The sequence below is a fragment of the Ovis canadensis genome, chromosome 2 (genome assembly GCF_042477335.2).
Source record: "Ovis canadensis isolate MfBH-ARS-UI-01 breed Bighorn chromosome 2, ARS-UI_OviCan_v2, whole genome shotgun sequence".
NCBI classification, from domain to species: Eukaryota; Metazoa; Chordata; class Mammalia; order Artiodactyla; family Bovidae; genus Ovis; species Ovis canadensis.
Window position 1 is genome coordinate 179,818,507 of NC_091246.1, and position 20,860 is coordinate 179,839,366.

The window sequence follows — 20,860 nt, forward strand, 5'->3', positions numbered from 1 at the left end:
TCTAGGTACAGAAGGGCATGATGTCTCATTGGCTCAGCCACTGGGGTCCACAGCATGTACAACTGTGTGGTGTCTGGTGAGTTCTGTGGGCATCCATCGCATCTGCAATGGCTCTTGAGGGTCCTTGGCAGTACCTCCAGGTCCAGCAGCTAGGGACCAGGGTAGGCAGCAGTAGTGGCCAGAGAGCGTAGTATGTACACACTCAGCAGCAGGACCCAGCTGCAGGTTCCAGTGTAGTGACAGAAGCTGATGTACACACACACACATACACAGTGGCAAAGGCCTCGACCAGCAAGGGTCAGGGCCAACTCTGGGTTAGCACTAGCTGCTGTGGGGCCCTGATTGTGTGTGTATTCCTGTGGGTTCAGGGTCTCACCACATTTGCACACATAGCAGTGGAGGCCAATGACAAGAGTCAGGCCAGAGGTGTGCAAGTGCATATCTGGAGAAGCTAGCACTGAGCATGCGCTCAGCAGTGATGGCAGCCATGGGAATCTAGCCTGCTGTCTTACACTTGTACAACACAGAGGCTGGGGCTGTTGCCAGTGCAGGTTCCAGGAACCAGAGGGGCAGGGTACCAAACTTAGGCTAGTGAATGCCACACCCATAGAGTGAAAGCCAGTGGCATCTCCAGGGGGCCCGTTGACTTCTCCAGTGGCAAAAGCCATCGGTGTCCTCTGCAGAGTAGGTCACTGGGAACCCCAGTCACTCCTGCTCTGTGGCTAATATTGGTCATCTCTGCTCTTCTTCCTTGCCCCCAGCCATGTGTACACATCTCGGCTTTGCCAATTTTGGGGTGCAGTGAAATAAAAGTGGGTTCTTTGTTTAGTGTTCTGAAATCTGGTTGCTGGGCCCCCTCTCCCTGCAAGGGGAACTCTTTCTCAATGGGGAGCAGGGTCGGCCTGTGGGATGGGATGAGGCAGCAAATCGAAGCTATTGTTCCTTCACTTTTGTGTAGTTATTCTGTTGCCTTTTTTGCGGGGGGAGGGGCTTGTTTGTTCATTGCTCTACTGCATTGCTGAAGCTTCTGAAGCATACTGCAGAGCCCTCCCAAGCTGTTTTTGTTCCTGTATTGCTAACTATTGATCTTTCGGGAAGGATATTGGTTGGGGTCTTCCACTCTGCCATCTTGGTGCCTCACCTCCCTAACACAGGATTTTGAAGGAAAGGATTCTATATTATCCCAGGCCCTGTTACCCAATGGGTATTCAGTAAATTAACAAATACAGAAACAAGGGAATCAATCAATGCACATAAAAGTTCCTACCAAGATTTTTTTAAGGCAATAAGACTGAAGAGCAAAGAAATCACAAAGAAAACCTTTTCTCCCTAATCAGGTCTCTAGTCAGCCCAACTGTTTACCCTATTTATTTAAATCCTTCCTTCTTCAACTGGCTGCTCTGGCAAAAAACTGACACAGACTTTGCACCCTTCTTATTGCTTCACTAACTCTCCCTGGGACCTGGTGGCCTGCAGAGCTCTTTACTAATAAATTACTCCAAGAGTACCCATGAGAGAAGTCCCTGTTTTCAGACCAGCAGATGGATGGGTTTCTGATTTGATAGATGGATCCAGACCATACGCTACTGCTCAAGACCAGCATCTGTTGCATCAAAGTCCCTGGAGGACCCTGAGTCCTCCTGTGTGCCTGACCAACAATCTCAGCACCTTTGTCTTATTTCAAAAGCCAAACTGAACCTTCCAAAGCAAAGCAAAGCATTCCAGATTGGGTGGATTTATGTTTGTCAGCAGGAGGAGATCCAGGAGCTCATTATGACATAGAAGGTGGTTTGTTCAGTAAAACCACAAAAGCATAAATGAAAAGAGAAACCAATGAGCCACACACCAACAAAATATATAAAACAGCAGGAACCACACACACTCCAGTCCCATTAGGAAAATAGGAGGAGATTAAAGGGAGAAAACAAACAGTTTTAATGTTTTCATGTGTAATGGTTACAGCTTTTCCCAAGTCATCATTTATGAAAATAAATTTACTTATTTCCAACAAGTATGCTAAATATATGTGTTGGGGTAGGGTGGGGGTGTTGGGCCTCTTTCTCAGTTATTTAGACTATTGTATTAATGAAGCCAAGAGCAGTGGTTAAACCATTCAGGTGGCCTGCTTAGTTTCACAGAGGATGACTCCATGCACCACCTCAGATCTCTCAGCTGCCTCAGGTCAGCCTTCCCTCCAAGCCAGCACTGACCACAGGCATTATGGGTAGACAAGCAACCCTTCTTCAATCTGGTAAAGCATCAAAACCTTTATGCTTTAAATTGGTGAGTCATAATGTATCAATGTCACCTTTTTTATTTCTGCCATACTATGGGCTGAATTGTGTCCTTCCTAGAATCCATATGTTGAAGCCCTTATATTCAGTACCTCAGAATGTGACTGCATTTAGAGATAGAGTCTTTTGGTTGGTGGGGGGGGGGGGGGCATGCCAAGTGGCTTTTGACATCTTACTTCCCCAACCAGTGAACCTGGGCCCCTTTTAATGGAAGCACAGTATCCTAACTATTGATAGGGTCTTTACAGAGCTAATTAAAAGTAAGGAAGGCCCTAAACCAGGCTTCCCTGGTGGCTCAGTGGTAAAGAATCTGCCTGCCAGTGCAGGAGACCCAGGTTCGATCCCTGGGTTGGGAAGAACCCCTGGAAAAGGAAACAGAAACCCACTCCAGTATTCTTGCCTAGAAAATCCCATGGACAGCGGAACCAGGCAGGCTACAGTCCATGGGGTTACAAAGAATCAGACATGACTAAGCTACTAACCAACAACAGCAAGGTCCTAATTCAACACAATTAGTTTCCTTCTTGGAAGGGGGAATCTGGACACAGACACAGAGGAAAGATAACATGAAGACACAGGAGAAGATGGCCCTCAGCAAGCCAAGGAGAGAAGCCATGGAAGGAACCAAACCTGTCGGCAGTCTCAGCCTCCAGAACTTGGAGAAAAGAAGTTTTTTATTTCCTAAGCCACCCAGTATGCAGTACTTTCTTTCTGTAGCCCTAGAAAACTAGTACATGTCACATTTCCTCTAATTAACTTTGTGACACCAATAGAATGCATGTTCCAAGGAGGCAGGAATTTTTCAAAGTCTAGATCACTGCTGTATTCCTAGCATCTAAAATGATGCCTGGTACAGAGATGGCACTCAATAAATAATCACTTGGGGAAAAAAATAATGAAGACATATATAACATACGTCTAAAATACCATTTCTGAACTATTTCCCCTCCTTCTTATTCTAGTTATATCCTGGTTATATTGTTTTAAAATGATTCAGAGAATTCAAACCACCAATAACTGTAACACACCATATTCAATTTTGCACAGCAGATATACAGTCTAATGGAATGTGCATGTGTTTTATGAACCTGCTTTCTCTCGTATCCACACTGCTGGTGATGGATTCTGTGCTATCAGACTCAGCAGAAGCCACCCTCTTTGTTCAGTTTTCCCATCACAAATCCAGGACCCAGGAAGACCTGTCTCAAACTCCCCCAAAATGCCAACCTGTCCATGAGTCATAGGAGCTTTTACCAATGGCCACCTCCATCACCACCTCAAACGCAGAGCATCTTACCCCTTCAATTTAGCAAGTGTTCACTTAGCACCTACTCAGTGTTTAGCAATATACATAGAAAAAGGAAGTGGAAGAAATGGATGTAGAAGGCCATGAGCCCAGTTTTCAAGTCTAGTGATATAGCAGGAACCCAAGGCTGAGATGCAAGAAGGAATCAAGAAAGCATATGGCCCGAAGTCAGGAGGGAACCTGTGTTAGATTTAGAAATTGTGCTGCCCATGGCCAAGTCCTCTCCTCTCTGCAGCCTCAGCTCTTCCATCTGCAAAACTGGGAGGGCAAGCAAGGCTTTCTGGAAAGTCTCTTCCAGTCTATGGGACTGTGGATATGTGACCATTTAGACAGGCTGCCTTGACTGGTTGCAAAGACAGCAAGTTACCTCCACGAAGTATGCAAGTGAAGAAAGTTACTCTTGGGTGCACAGGGGCTGGACATGAATGAGAAATCCCAGGAACAAGCAGCACTGGGGCTGGTCTCTTGGTCTCTGCCTCCTTCCTTCCCTCCCTCCATGGCTCTCTGCTTCTGTAATCCACACAGTTCTCTTCTGTCAACATATTATATATTTTCTGCTCCCTCATAATCTCATTTTACATGTGGCTTTGGCCATGACTGTCCTAACTTCTACCTCAGATCACTGGTAAATCTTCCCTGTATTTAGTAGTTGCTGAGAAAGAACATCTGATGTGCTCGATAATCTTTTTACATCAGATTATCACCATAATCCACCCCTGGGCCACTGATGATTTAGGTTGCTGGACCCAAACCACCAGCAATGGTCATCTGACTGTTCTGGTAATAAACACACACGCTTTCATCACTGAATTAGAAATCTGAATCCCCACCGTGTGCCACACTCTGGGCTAGATAAGATATTATGCTGACTAAAGACAAGCCCAGGGATCCAGCACCTAACACGGTGCCTGAACAGCCAGGAACTCCTGATCAACAGTCACTGAATGACCATATGAGCATCTCTGCCTCTATGGCTGTTCTCTCGCCCACAGAGGTGTGTAGGGCTGTCCCTGAAGAGACTGAGAACCCAGAGTCACACTGAGGAAAGGGACAAGTAACCAGGCAGGGTGAGTAACTAGGGCTGAGGCTCAGGGCATCCTGGGACTAAGCCTGGCAGCTGAGGCAGCAGAGACGTGATGGCTGGGCAGCTTCCCTTGGAAGGGGGGATGGGTGGGTAAGGATGTGGAGGCCAAAGGTCATAATAAAGGCAGAGTCCCCAAATGCTAAACACAGTACATTATCTGGAATGCAGGCTGGGTTGCCCCATAATTGATAGCACTTTATCTTCTACACCCTCCTTCTCTGCATCCATAATTAGACTTATCAGGAGCTATGTGGATCCTTACCCTCTGAATCAAACCTTCTGGAGATGGGGAAAGAAATACCAGTCAGTCTCCCAACCATAAGGCTATCCCTGGATGGGCCAGGCCTCTATACACACTGAGGACCAGGATCAGACATTAAGACCCCTTGTTGACAAGTGACTCCTGAGCCACTTGTGTGACATTGAAAAAACTCACTTAATCTTCTGGACTTTGATTTCTCACTGGTAATATGAGAATAAGATCTTTCTTACATCCATTTTTGAATTCTAATGAACAACAGAGAAGAAAACAGATTTTTTTAAATGGCTTGTGAAAGCACAAAGTCCTAAGCATGTTTAAATTTAACAAAATTAACAACTTTAATTATAATGAATCAGAAAACAGTCTGTATTTAGGTATAGGGGGGAAAAAAGAAGGAAATACACCAAAATGGCGAGTTATCACTGCTAGATAATGGCAGTTATTTCCAGATGGTAAGATGTGAGTGATTTTCATTTCTTCATACTTTTATCCTATATTTTTCAAATTGTCTAAAATAAAAGTATGATAAGGTGAAAAATCTTTTTAAAATGTGTGGGTCAGTGAGATTCCACTTTCTTCCTTGGCTATGCTAGCTGCCTTCTGAACATTTTATTGTTCTGTTCCTAAGTGTTTCACTTAGAGGCTGGGCAAAGAAAATATAAGAAGGTCAGCTTCAAACCAGTCCATTTCTGCAGCATGTTCTCACCCCTTTGAAAGGATTGACTGGAAAGAGAAGGCTGAAACCTCGCAGCCAGCCGAAATAAGGCTTAGACAGCAGGCTTGCATTTCAACTACTCAAGCTGTCCTCACATCCTGCTACTAAGATTTCACTCTGCCATGCTGTTTCATCTCATTTGGGGACTCCATATGACGTTCTCACGAAAACTACTTAAAAGAAAAAAATGTTCTCAGATCCTCAAGTAAAGGGGGATGATGTGTAAGTTTCGAGCTTCTGAGATTTATAAAGAGATACTATATAATGGGACCCAACCCACCAGCAATGGTCATCTGACTGTTCTGGTAACAAACACACATGCTTTCATCACCGAATTAGAAACCTGAGTCCCCATCATGTGCCAGACTCTGTGCTAAACAAAATATTATGCTGACAAAAGACAAGCTCAGTGATCCAGCACCTAACACAGTGCCTGGACAGCCAGGAACTCCTGATCAACAGTCACTGAATATGAGCATCTCTGCCTCTATGGCTGTCCTCTAGCCCACAGGGGTGTGTAGGGCTGTCCCTGAAGAGACTGAGGACCCAGAGTCACACTGAGGAAAGGGACGAGTAACCAGGCAGGATGAGTCAACTGTATGCCCTGTTTACAATCTCTACTGCTGCTGCTGCTAAGTTGCTTCAATCATGTCCGACTCTGTGCAACGCCATAGACAGCAGCCCACCAGGCTCCCCCATCCCTGGGATTTTCCAGGCAAGAACACTGGAGTGGGTTGCCATTTCCTTCTCCAATGGATGAAAGTGAAAAGTGAAAGTGAAGTCGCTCAGTCATGTCTGACTCTTAGCCACCCCATGGACTGCAGCCTACCAGGCTCCTCCACCCATGAGATTTTCCAGGAAAGAGTACTGGAGTGGGGTGCCATTACAATCTCTATCACCCTCAAAATGGGGGGGGGAAGGGATATTATTTAGCCCTTTGGAACTGAATTAAAATCAAAGATAAAGGAGAAAAAGAAATGTCTCAATTCATGTCAACATATGGCAAAAACCACTAAAATATTGTACAGTAGCCTCCAATTAAAACAAATAAATAATTTTTTTTTGAAAAAAGAAATGTCTCAAAAGCTAAACTTGAGCATCAAAGACAGACAGGATAATAGATGTTATTAAGAAATTATGTTTATATTTTGTTTTCAAATTATCAATGTATTCTGAGGCATTTAAGGATTAAATAAGTCAGGTGTTTGCTTTCAAGTAATCTGGGGGCAATGAAAAATTGGGGGTGATCTATGACACAAGAACTACAAAATCAGCAAGACTGGCCATTTACTGAAAATTGTAGAAGCTGGGTGATGGGGACACCAGTGGGTCCCAGACTTGTCCTTAGCAGCCAGGGAGCTTCAAAAATACTGATGGCTATTTTAACTCCCAGAGACTGTGAGTTAAATGGCCTGGGAGGATCCCTCGGCACTGGAATTTTTAAAAGATCCCTAAATGATTCTAATGCAGGAACCATTGGGTTTACTATTCTCTGTACTTCTGAGTATAGCTGATTATTTGCAGAGCAAAAATGGTTGTTTGTTTTTTGTAATGCAATGGAAATGAAAGATAGTTAAGCATATGAGTGGGGAGAGGCACCCTGCCCCTCCTTGTTTGAGGACTGAGGACTCCTGGTGCAGCTCTGAGTCTTTAATCCCAGCCCCCCTCCACCTGCAGCCGGGTTCCCACCTCTTCATTCCCAAAGCTGGGTGGGAACCTGAGGAACATGTGCAACCACAGCAGCCCATGAGCTCTACCCTCGAGCCCCGAAAAGGAAGAAACCTGAGTGTGGGAGTCTGGACCTCCCAACGCAGCCTCCTCTTCACCCCTCCCTTCCACTTAGCCACCCCCACACCGTTCTCCCTGGGCTCATTCTTTTGCGACAGTGAATTATCCACTTTTATCTCCTGCCAGGAAGGGAAGGTCAGGGCTTCCTAACAGCCCCATGATTGAGCTTAATCATCCCTGGATGGATGGATGCTTTTTACCCACTTATTTCTAGCAGGACCTGCAAAGCCCTCTCCCCTGGTTTCCCAAAGACCCCCATGGACAGGCCCATCTGATGGGACAATGCTTTCTTTTAACCAGAAGATCTCAATAGTAGGTTTCATGTGCTCAGCTGTGCTCACGGTGGGGATGTGATTTTCTTTCATGAAAATGCTATTATTGTAGAACTCCAGGCTCACCATCCTCCCTACAATAGTTCTCTATTATTTGTGAGGAAACGGTACTTTGGAGAGGGATTTGCATGTGGCTCTCTAAAACAAGCCAAGCATGGCTGACAGTCAAAGGCCTCCATACAACGGTAACTCCAGCCAGCTTCCAGTCACACTGAGGAAAGGGACGAGTAACCAGGATAGGTGAGTCAACTGTATGTCCCTTTTACCAACTCTATTACCCCCAAAATGGGGGGAAGGGATATTATTTACCTAATACCTAGCTATGGCCAGAATGTGAGGGAATCCCCAAAATGAAACCAAAAACCCAGCAAATTGAATCCTTTATACCTGTGGCTCCAAGAGTGTTCTCCTTCCTTCATTTTTCTTTAGTTAAGCCCTTCATCGATGTTGGTCATTGTTAGAGAGGCAGAGTGAGGCTGTCTGAGCCTCAAAAAGGCAAAGAAAATGGAAGGTATGAAGAACCCAGCATGTGCCGCTGTTCCAGACACTTGATAGTAGAGGTTGCACTCCCAACATCCATAGGGTCAGGGATGGAAAAGGAGCAAAGGAAGCAAGTTGAGCTGGGCATGCACTTGGGCATGGTGGGGACTATACTGCCTCAAGAGGGCAGCCATGACTTAAGTGTTAGACCATACTTTCCTGCAGAAATGTTGGCTTCATATAACCAAATCTATTTTTTTCACAGAAGCTGCAAACCTAGAATCCCAAGGGAGAGCTCTCCATTTTTAAATGGTGGTAAAGAATTTCATTTTCAGGAAAAAAAAAATTTAAAATGTGGTGGCAAATACTACATTTTAAAATATAGGTATGTTTGGACTGGACAGCCCTGTATTGAAATCTGCTGTCTTGCTTGTATATCAATCTCTCTCCACTCCTTCCCCAAATATCCTTTAATCAGCCCCCTGGCTCTCAGAGCACCCCAAACAAACTTCTGGTGGCAATGTATCTTCTACTGCACAGAAAGCTTTCATGGACATATTGGCATCCATACCTGCCAGGAAGGGACCAGGGCTCATTGCCTGGGCACCCTCAGTACCCAGCTTGTGACTGGCATATAGGTCTTGAATGTATAAATGTTTGTTGCACGACAATGAATGAATCCACCTTTCATGTACTCCTCACCACCAACCCACCATGCTGGTGTTCTTATTCCCAGCACACAGATGAGAACACTGAGCCTTAGACCGGACAAAGGACTTGTTCCAAACCCTCAATTCCCACCACGTCTCCCAAATCCAAGCCTGTGCCCTTTGGGCAGCACCACTGCCTCCTCCATGGCATATTTCTCCTCACCTGCCAACATGCTGCACCTCCTGAAAGCCATAGTCTTGACTTAAGAGACAAACAGCACATTTTTTAAATCACGTCAAAAGTCCTCCACTTTTCAGCTCAATGTGTCACCAAACCACTCACCAACTATTTACTGTTGTGGCCTGTGACCCTTTGCTGGGTCAAGGTCTGAAGTGGGTCAGCAAATCAGTATTTTTAAGATACGTATTAAATACCCAATGGCTGGTGCATGTTAACTGTCCTGATCCTCCCCCATCAGGCAGGAGTTTTTGAACAGCACAGAGCATCTATTCTGCCTCCTGCCTTTTAATTATTTAAAAGAAAATATAACCAAAACAAAAACACTGCTCTCCGTATGAAGAAGCAGAGCAGCGTGTGAAAATGATTCCTATGCAGTGGCACACTCTCAAACACCAGATTCCCTGGGAGAGATGCTCTGACCCCTGGACCAGACTGTGGCCACACCACCCCTGGGGGGAGGGGCAGCAGGAGTTCTCCCTTTCCCTTAATAACAAATGCACGCCTGTTCCAGAGAAACTGACCTGCTGGCTTCAGTTCTAGCCTAGGCATCAACGAGAATCCCACAACCTCCTGCAGGCACCCCCAAACCACACAAAGGCACGAGGTCCCTTATACCCTTCAAGGAACTGTTGGACATTCAGAGCTGCGAGGACCTTGGCGGCCAAAATCCAAGTGCCTGGCCTGCCACCTTATGGACACTTGAAGGAAAACACCACGATGGGCCAGATCCCAGTGCCCTCTTCCTGCAGACTATCACTCTCCACCGGGAGAGAGCAGGCAGAGAGATGGAAATTCAGATGAGCTGCAGATTAATGTGGCAAAATTAAAAGAGAACCCATGAGGAGGATTCAGGGATAATTTTTCCTCCATTTAATTAACACTTTATATTAGGAATTGTGTGAAGTTTAAATGCTCTAAATCCAAACCACAGATGCATCTCTAAAATATGATCTAGTGGTTCTTAAACTCTGGTGGGTGTCAGAATCTCCCAGAGAGAGTTTCAAACTGTATATTCCCTCCCCACTCCAATCTATTTACTCAAAATCTAGGTCCAGTATGGCTGATTCATTTTTTTATATTGTGAAGGTCTTCCCTGGTAGCTCAGCGGTAAAGAATCCGCCTGCAATGCAGGAGATGCGGGTTCAATCCCTGGGTTGGGAAGATCCCCTGGAGGAGGGAACGGCAACTCACTCCAGCATTCTTGCCTGGAGAATCCCATGGACAGAGGAACCTGGCGAGCTATACAGTTCATGGGGTTACAAAGAGTGGGACACAACTGAAGCGACATTTAAGACATTGTGGTAAAACAACATAGCGTAAAATTTCCACCTTAACCATTCTTAAGTATACAGTTCTGTAGTCTTAACTATGTTCACACTGTTATGAAACAGATCCCCAGAACATTTTATCCTGTAAAGCTAAAACTGTCCTCTCAACAATTCCCCATTCTCCCCAACCCCCAGCCCCTCGTAATCACTATTCCACTTTCTGCGTCTGTGAAGTAACCTTTAGCTACTGCGTATAAGTGGGATCATGCAGTACTTTTCCCATCATGACCGGCTTAATTCACCCAGCATCCTGTCCTCAAGGTTCATCCACACAGGAGCATGTGACAGGATCTCCTTCCCTTTTGAGACTGACTTGCATTCCAGTGTATGGAAAGACTACATTTTGTTTATCCATTCATCTGTCAGTGGATATTTAGGTTGATTCTGCCTTTTGGCTATGGTGGACAATGCTGCTGTTGACATGAGTTTGCAAATATCTTTTCAAGACCCTGCTTTCAATTTGTTTTGCTATAAAACCAGAAGTGAGATTTGGGATCATAAGGGATTTCTACAGGGCACCTCTAGTTTTCACAGGTTCCCTGGGTGGTCTGGATACACAGCAGAATCACAAATGTGGTCCCACCCCTTCACCATAGCAAACCAGGACCCTGGGGGGTGGGGATGGGACACTTGAGGATGCCACTGAGGAGGTTTTGCCTTACTCTCTCCTATCTAAGGAATAAACTTTGTGTTCTGTGTAGTTCCAGTTACTCAACCTGCATACAGCCTGGAAGACAGAGTAAATAAGCAAATACAGTAACTTCAAACAGTGATTATTGCTATAAAGCAAACAAACCAGGGTTAGTGACAGAGTGACTTGGAGCAGGGACTCCTATTGCTTATGCAGCGCAGACTGCAATTGGGCACTGTCCTAAAGGCTTCATGTACACTATAAACATCGCAGAAAAACTTACGATCTAAGGATATCATAATCCTTACTTAGAGCTGAGCAAAATGATGCACAGAGAAGTTAATTGTTGAATATTACAAACCAGCACATGATAGAGCCAAGAACGGAAGCCAGGCAGTTGGGCTCTGGAATCCCTGTGAAGGGCCAGAAACATGTGACATGAGACCAGAGGAGAAGTCAGCCAAGCATAGCTCTGGGATGAGCATCCCCAGACAGCAAATACAAAGAGGCAGGAACCAGCTCCCAGAAAACGAGAGGAGACTGAAGTGGCCAAAGCAGCAGGTGGGGTCAGAGGAAAAGAGCAGAGCACACAGCAAGGCAAGACTAGATCCTAAAAGGGTCTCACTGGCTGGAAAGAGGAGGCTGAATTTTACTCTACTGACTCTGGGAAGTCACTAAAGAAATGTGAGCAAGGGACAGATGTCAGCTTTGCTTTCCCGCTGATAGACTTCCTCAATGATGTATATTAAATACAGTTTCAATGAGAAACCAAAGTCTGGTGGGGACCCCGAAGGTCTAAGTCTCAGAGCTTCTGTATCCTCCACCATGTTTCATAATATTCCGTGCACACTCAGAATGTCTGAGGCCAAAGCATCCCATCCATTCTCATGAGCTATTTCACACGGAGGCCAGCTCTCTCTGTTAGGTATAACTTAACTGATGACCCACGTGCACTTCAGCTGCACACTCCATACTTTGTTTCCATCCCTTATGCTACCATCATATCTCATAGCTCCGCAAACAGTACTTGATCTCTTTGGAGTTATGATGTTTCACTACAGAAGGACAAGATGACTTGCCCCCACGTGGGACATCCATGAAGACCCACAGCTGCAGCAGGACGTAAACGAGCGTGAATTAGAAGCTATAGCCCACCAAGAGAAGAAGAGTCAACCAGAGAAAGATAAGTGTTAGTATTTTTACTATGAATTACCATGAGACATCTCTCCATCTACATAAACCCCAGAAGATCAAAAGAGCTCTTTAACATACCATTTTTTAAACCTTTGTTCCAAGGTGGAACAAAGAATTGTTAGGAACGGCTCGTCCCTGAAGCTTTGTGTCCTAACAATCTCTGCCTTTTATAATAACCAGTTCACTTCAATGCCGAAAGGACTAAATCCTCTGCTATACTGAACTGCTTTGTTTTGTCTCATTTGTATTGACTAGGACACTTAGTACAGTGTCCCTTCCCCACAGCACTCTGATTTCCTTGTGGGGACTTGCTCCGGCGCCCCACAGGATGCTGTCTTTGTCTGACAATAGATCCAGGTGCCTGCCCTGCCATAGTAGGAGCTGGAGTATTCCCAGGAGGCTCCTTCTGTTTTGTCCTTCTTTCCACCAAGTTGGTACAGGATGACCATGTTACTTTAGCTCAAATCAGTTATATGACCTTGACTCAGCCAATCAAATACTTGCTTCCCTGAGATGTTGAATCATGACAGAAAGATACAAGGGAACTGGCAAGAAATTCAGGTTTGCTGATGAGATCAATGAGCAGAGCCTGCTACTAGGACTTTCTAGTGCAACCTGGTACCCACCTGCTCCGGTCTAGGACTTCAGCCCTTACTTCCATGTTAGGAGCAACCCCATAAACTTCTCAAAGGATAATTAGTCCCTTTATGCTAAAATTAGCTAATGTTTCTGTTGCTTGCCATTAAAAAAAAAGAAAAACAACCAGTGGGCTCAACAATGAATAGTCAAGGATTATAGCTAGGAGTCAATAAGCACCTAAAATCTGTAAGGAGTTACATGCCTCTGCTCTCTAGAAATAAAATAACAAGCAAAGGTGGGGGAATTCTTTTTCGTTCATACTGCAGAGGTGTAGAGGTAAGTATTCCAGGGCTGGTATGGTGGTTCCATGATGTTCATACTGTTTCACGCTTCCCCTATGTTTCTGTTCCACCGTCATTAACACACGCATCCATCTACAAGGTTTTCTTATAGATGATCACTGTGGCTTCAGTCATCCTAGCCATGTTCCGGGCAGGAAGGGGATACAGGGGAAATGTCAGAGTCTCCTGCCAGCTGAGTGAATTCCCTTGAAAGAACTCTGCTGAAAGTAACTTCTACCCAAACTTCATTGACTACCCAACCTCAAGAAAAGCTAGCAAATGAAGTATTTTTTTTTAACTGGGCAAGTTGCCACATTCAAATATATAGAACTCTGTCCTTCAAAGGGGGAAGATGGATAGCGAGTAGTCAGCTAGCAATCTCTTTCCCAGGTGGCTCAGTGGCAAAGAATCTGCCTGCCAATGTAAGAGATGCATTTTCAATCCCTGGGTCGGGAAGATGCCCTGGAAGAGGAACTGGCAACCCACTCCAGTATTCTTGCCTAGAAAATTCCACGGAGAGAGGAGCCTGACAGGCTACAGTCCATGTGATCACAAAGAGTCGGACACAACTGAGTGAGCACACTCACAGGAACTACATCCAATCCCTTTCATGCCCTGCTTTTTTAATTTTCAATTTAATTTTTTTCATTTTTTAGTTGGGGGGGCATACCACATGGCATATGGGATCTCAGTTCCCCAACCACTGATTAAACCCATGTTCCCTGCAGTGGAATCACAGAGTCTTAACCACTGGACCAGCAGGGAAGTCCTGCCCTGCTTTCTTGAGAACTGCTAAAGTTGCTGAGTACTCCCATCCATCTTTCCTCAACCTTCCTTGGTCAAGCCTGCCAGAAAAGATTCCCTAGTCTAAACTCTAGTTATGAGAAAAACTATTGGAAACCGTCCATATCCATAAGCCTGACTTGGAATTCTGGTTCTAACACATCTTTAGTGACTGACTTTGAACAAGATAGCTGACTCTTGAGGAACTTAGTTGCCTCAAATATAAAACTTGCTTCAGTTAAGGAAGACTGGACTAGATGATGGGGGCTGCCAAGGTGACACTGGTGGTAAAGAACCCACCTGACAATACAGGAGACAAAACAGATATGGGTTCTATCCCTGGGTCAGAAAGATCCCCTGCAGGAGCGTATGGCTACCCACTCCAGTAGTCTCGCCTGGAGAATCCCATGGACCGAGGAGCCCGGTGGGCTGCCGTCCACGGGGTCACACAAAGTCAGACACAACTGAAGTGACTCGGCACACGCACACGGCCTAGATCACAATCTACAGTCCCATTTAATTCAAAGATGATGTGAAATTAACTTTTCCTGTAGTTAGAGCGTCTAACAGCCCTGCCAAGGGCACCAAGTTAAAAGAGAGACAAGGGTCATAAAGTGAGTAAGACTTCTAAAATTCTTCTCAGCCTTTACCTGCAGCGATAGGCTTGAATTGTGGCTTAAGCTCAGAAATCTGTCTGCCTGAATTTCAATAGAAATTAGAGAGAGAAAGCTACTAGGATGCAAAACCAGGAGTGAACTTACCTGAGGGAGCTAGGGAGGAAGGAGGGGAAACTGAAACTTTAGGGCAAAAACATATCTTTGAAAGACAATTCTCCCTGCATCTCTGCTCATACTACAAACACAGGCACTGACTGCTTTTGTTCCAGACTATCTGCCCCAGCATGTCTGTATAAAGAATAGTCTTGGAAGATAGAGATAGTATCTCTCTCCAGAGCAAAGGGCAAGTTTGCTAACTGACCATAAAATAGAGATGTCTTCCTCTGGTGCTAAGGGCAAGCATGCTTACTGCCCATTATAAAAGATTTTGGTTCCCTCAGCTCAGGATGCCCCTCCTGTAACTCAGTCCACTACATGTCTGTATTACGTGGCTTGCTTCATATCATCCGGAGAGAAAGGGGACAGGGCACTGTCACAAATGCTGATACTCTGGCTACTGCTGCTGTGGGAAGTAATGAGGTTCTTACAGGAGCCCAGCAGCATCCATGAAACTGTTGTGGGCTAATTGATTGGGCTTGTAAGGTGCAAGTAGAGTAAAATCCCAGATCTTTCATAGTCTTAGCATCCCTTTCCTCTTTATCACCTCCCCAGCCAGCTTCCCTGACCTACCTCCCAAATGTAAACAAAGGGCCCTTAGCTTACAATCATCTCCCAGAAAATATAAATATTTTAACACTATACTAAATTATAGAAATCTCAGAATACTTCCCTGTGTATTTCTAAGAACTTCCTGCTTGCAGAAATAATCCCTCCAACACTTAGCTCCATGCTGTGGTTAAACCCTCAGCATAAAATATGCAAAGAATATTTAACAAAAGTGATGGACATTTCCTGTATGGATCAACCACATAAGTCACAAGAAAGGGGTTGTGTATCAAAACCAAAGTTCAGGGAATGTACATTTATCTCCCGCTTTTATCCTCTAACATTATCAGGCTGAGTTGCTGACAGCTGATTTTTTTCTCCTTTTTATGAACTGGAAAGTTAAGGGAATGAGGCTGCAAGTAACAGGCTAAGCTGATGGTGAGTGAAACGGTCCACACTGTTTGACTTCCCAATATTAAAACCCTTGGTCACCGGAGATACACACAAAGAATGATCAGATAGGAAATAATCTACTCTTGGTCATGCCCCGCAATCTGTTGTCATCTGCCAGAGCTACAGCAGAAGTCAAACACTGAACAGTAATAAAAAAGATAGCTATCAACTCTGCCAATGCCATTCATTTCCAATCCGTCTGTACTCCATGTACATCAGAAATTCATCCCTCAGAGAGCAAGAACATGCTTGTTTCAGTCATTAAACCCAAGCATGACTCTTCTCTCCCCTATGAGAAAAGTCTATAGTGAAAGCCACCTTTCTAAATTTCATTCTCTTCAGAAAATCAATAGAAGACTATTTTCATAGCACAGCCACACTGACAAACAGCCTCCTGTTTTTCCTAAGGGAATGGCTTTACAGTAAGATCATCAAATGTTAGAGCTAACTGGGACTTGGGACGTCTCCCAACCCAAACCTTCTTTTTCACATGATGCTCAGAAGGAGCTAGTGGTCACCTAGAGTGCACAGCAGCGTCCATGTTTCCAAGGCTCTGTCTACAGCATCCCTCTGCCTCGGGGCTCTTGCATTTGTTGTTTCCGCTCTCTGGAATGCTCTTCCCAAGTCATGGTTGCGTGGCACAATCCTTCACCTCCTTCAAAATGTAAATGTCTTAGTGAGCCCTTCCCTGCCTATCCTGTTTTATAGTTGCATCCAGCCACACTTGCTATCCACGTTTCTGTTATATTTTCTTCATAGAACAATCACCTTCCAACGTATCCTATAATTTACTTCCTTGCTTATGGTCTCTTCCCACACTAGAATGTAAGCTGCATGTAGTTGGGGAATTTGTGAATTGGCTAGCCGTCACAGGTATTCAATGGATATTTATTGGCAAAATGAGCAATCTACCCCAACAAGCCTATATCTAGAGATCACAAATCCAAATTTCTATAGGAAACAGGGAGGAATGTCAAGGGTCAGGTAGGGGAAATGGCAAACCAGAGATCTCATGCTACCACCTAAAAAGGCCAGCATTACTCAGCACAAGTGTATCACTGCCATGTGACACTACTGTTTTTATTTTGATTTTTCACAGGGAAGCAACAAATTGGAATTTGGAGATAAAAAGTAAAATTGACTGATTTTTACAGATGATAATTTTTTTTTAATGCTGCACTGCATGGTTTCTGGAATGTTAGCTCCCCAAACAGAGATCAAACCTGAGGTCAAACCTATGCTCCCTGTAGTGGAAATTCAGTCCTAACCACTGGACTGCCAGGAAATTCCTGAGGAAAAAAAAATTTTAATTAAATAATGAGCATACTTTTTAAACTGAGCAGACTGTTCAAATGGTACCAATTTTGGACCTCTCTTCAACCCAAACTAGAAAGTGGTTGGAACAGGGGTGGGGGGGGGGAGGGGAGAGAAGGTATACTTCAGAAAAGCTTCTCCTTTTTCTGTGTGTCACTGCAGAGCTTAGAAAGAGGAACAGCCACCCAGGTTTTACCTAGCCTAAGAAGCCAAGAGATTAATTGAAGAACTGGTTCATGGAGGTTCAGAATAATCGCTGCACCCCAGAATTTCCCCAAATAGATCAGAAAGTCTCTCTCTCAGAAGGAACAAACACAAGAGGTTTCTCAATGTGTGTTTCATGAAAAGCACTCTGTCCCCACAGGCTTGGCTGAGACTTCATTGAAAGTTAATTGATTAAGGACTTAAATGTAAGACCTGAAACCATGAAATTTCTAGAAGAAAACATAAGCAAATGCCCCCTGACATGAGTCTTAGCAATGATTTTTTTAGGTATGACCCCTAAAGCATAAGCAATGAAATGAAAAATAAACAAGTGGGACTCCATTAAAATGAAAAGCTTCAGCACAGCAAAGGAAGCAATCAATCAATGAAAAGATAACCTATGAAATGGGAAAAAATATTTGCAAACAATGTCTGATAAGGGGTTAATATCTAAAATATATATTTTAATAAAAACTCATACAACTCAATACAAAAACAACAAAAACAAATCATACCATTAAAAGTGGACAAAGAACACAAACAGAAGTTTTTCCAAAGAAGACACAGGAATGGTCAACAGGTACAAATGTTACTCATTATCAAGGAAATGCAACTCAAAACCACAATGAGAAATCACCTCATGCCTGTCAGAGTGACTATCAGCCAAAAGATAACAAATAACAAGTGCTATAAAGGATGCGGAGAAACGGGAGCCTTTGTGTACTGTGAGAAAGCAAATTGGTGCAGCCACTCTGGAAAACAGTATGGAGGTTCCTTAAAAATTAAAAATAGAATTACCATGTGATCCAGCAATTCCACTTCTGAAAATATATCCAAAGGAAACAAAAACCCTATGTCAAAGAGATATCTGCACCCTCATAGTCACTAGCAACATTATTTATAACGAAGTTATTGTATAGAGAAAAAAGGAACAGATAGGTTTTTCCTTAGAAAGAGGAACAGATGAGTTTTACCTAGCCTAAGAAGCCAAGAGATTAACTGATGAACTGCACAGCAAAGGAAACAATCAATCAATCAATCAAATCACCTATGTGTGTGTGTGTGTGTGTGTGTGTGTGTGTATGAAATTACTCAACCATAAAGGAAGGAAATTTTGCCATTTGTGACCACATGGACCTTGAGGGTATAATGCTAAATTAAAAAGAAATCAGAGAAAGACAAACTCTGTATGATCTCATATATATGGAATCTTAATTTAAAAAAAGAAAAAACTGAACTTCTAGAAAAAGAAATCAGATTTGTGGTTACCAGAACTGAGAGATGGGGGAAGGGGGTATTATTTGAAAGTAATCAAAATTCACAAACTTCTAGTTATAAGGAAGAATTAAGGACATAATACACAATAAGATGACTGCATTTAACACTGCTGAATGGTACATATGAAAATTGTTATAGAGTAAATACTAAGAGGTCTCAGCACCATCTAAATGAGATGATGCATATTACCTAAACTTAAAATGTAGTCATTTTACAAGTTACGTAAGTCAAATCATAAGTTCAAGGTATGATTTTTAAGCCAAATCACACCTTAAACTTATACGATGCCATGGGTCAATTATATCTCAATAAAACTAAGGGCGGGGAATTTTAAAACTGTTGATAATTCCCAAGAAAATAAGAGTCAAAAGCTTTGCCTCAGTGGACAAAGGGTATTCTCAATAACGAAGAGAGGACCAGCCAGGCCAGCCGGCTGGACGCACACTCCTCCCAGCCACATGGACATTCTCAAGCATAGGGCAGGATCCTAGGGTTTTCCTGGGTTAGCAGAGTCAGCCTACCCAGGACCAGCAGGGACTTTCACTGGGCCCTCTGTTTCCATCTCCCCTTCCCCCAGCTCATCCTCAACCCAGACTCCAGCAAAGCTATTCTGCTAGCCTAGCAGGCTTCATGGAGGGTGGATGCATAGAGGGTGGGAGTCAGGGGGGAGGACTAGAAACCTCCCCAAGGGAACCGCTACCATTAGTACTTTAAAGGAAAAGCCATTATCGGATTTCCCACTCATATCTCCACTGTGGCCATGTTCGGTTAGAAGCTTCTTGCCAGTCTGTTTGTCCCCCTCTGCCAGCTCTCTGCCTCGTCACCCAAGGCTTACTACCAACCTCAGCCCTCTCACCTGGCCTGACTTCTTCCATGGGATTTATCCCAGGTGGTCCTTGGCTCAGGCCCTAAATAAAGGGAGAGGGTCAGACATCAAAGCAAGGGGATGACCGAGTAGAAGCAACAAAGGAAGTTTTCAATTCAAACATTCAAAACTTCTACTTAACGTCCTCTCCTCTTTTATCCCCAACATGCATCAGAGAAAACAAGGGTCCTGAGGCTGGGAGCAAAGCAGAGTCAGCACAGACCTCACATCACTAGGCAGCAAGCTTCCAGGATCCAAGTATCACTCCTCTCTCTCTTTTCCTTAGAATTAGACCAGAAGTGAGAGAGCAGACACAGAAATGTCTACTTGAATTGAGAAATGAAGTCAGATGTTTTCTGGCAGGAAGCAAGTAGATGCAGCTGATGCGCTTGACCATGGTGGACATTTTCCATAAATTAAAACCTATAACTCCACAGTTTCACACAAATACATCTGAAGCTTTGGCATTTGGTTAAAAAAAAATTATATTGGCAAGTGTATTGCAATGTCCAATATTTTATTTTCTCAATAACTTATAAGTATAGCAGGTTAAAGATGATGGCTTTAGGTGAAAAAAACAAGTATCATTAATAATAATTTGATAAAGGTTAATGTATACTTTTCAGTATATTTCCAAGAACTCAAGAGAGTGAATAAGTCTAAGAGCTGGATAACAAATCTTCTGCAGTTCAGGCTATTTCCATTTCTTTGCTTTTAATAAAATTGGAAGAGGACCAAACTGAGCTGGCAAATGATGTATCATTATTAAAATAAATTTTGTGGTATATCACTATGTGATTGTTATCATATAACTGTGAAGGAATTCAAAGTGATATCATAAATCTTCTTCCATAACTATTTATTTTATATGTGAAATTTTTTATTTGCATCTATAAAAAATAGGAATAGAATTGATGCAGTGCCCTGCCTCTTCCCAGCTATAAGTCATACTTACCCATGAATACAGGAACTCATTGTTAGAAGCCCAATCACGTCATTTAGGAAGTATCTTTCCAAAGCTTTTTTTATACTATTTTTGACTAATATTCAAATTAGGATGTTATTATGATGCTGTGGTCAATAGCACACTAATAGTGCATCTGTGTACTGCTAATAATAATTATAATGATAACTCAATCACAAAGAAGTTTTTAGTACTTGGAGTTTTATGATCACAGGATATAAAGGAAGGACTCAATTTTAATCAGTGCATTTTTGTTTGTTTTAGAAGAACATGACAGAATGATCAATAAAAAACTTTCAAGCATAAACAACTATACGTTAGGATAAGATTTTGTGGAATAAGCAGAACAGATAGAAAATAAAGATGTAAAATATTCAAATGCTAAAAGGAAGTTTGTTTATGTATTTAAAAATAGATAGTGATGAGTGTCAAATTCCTTGGGTTTTTAGATT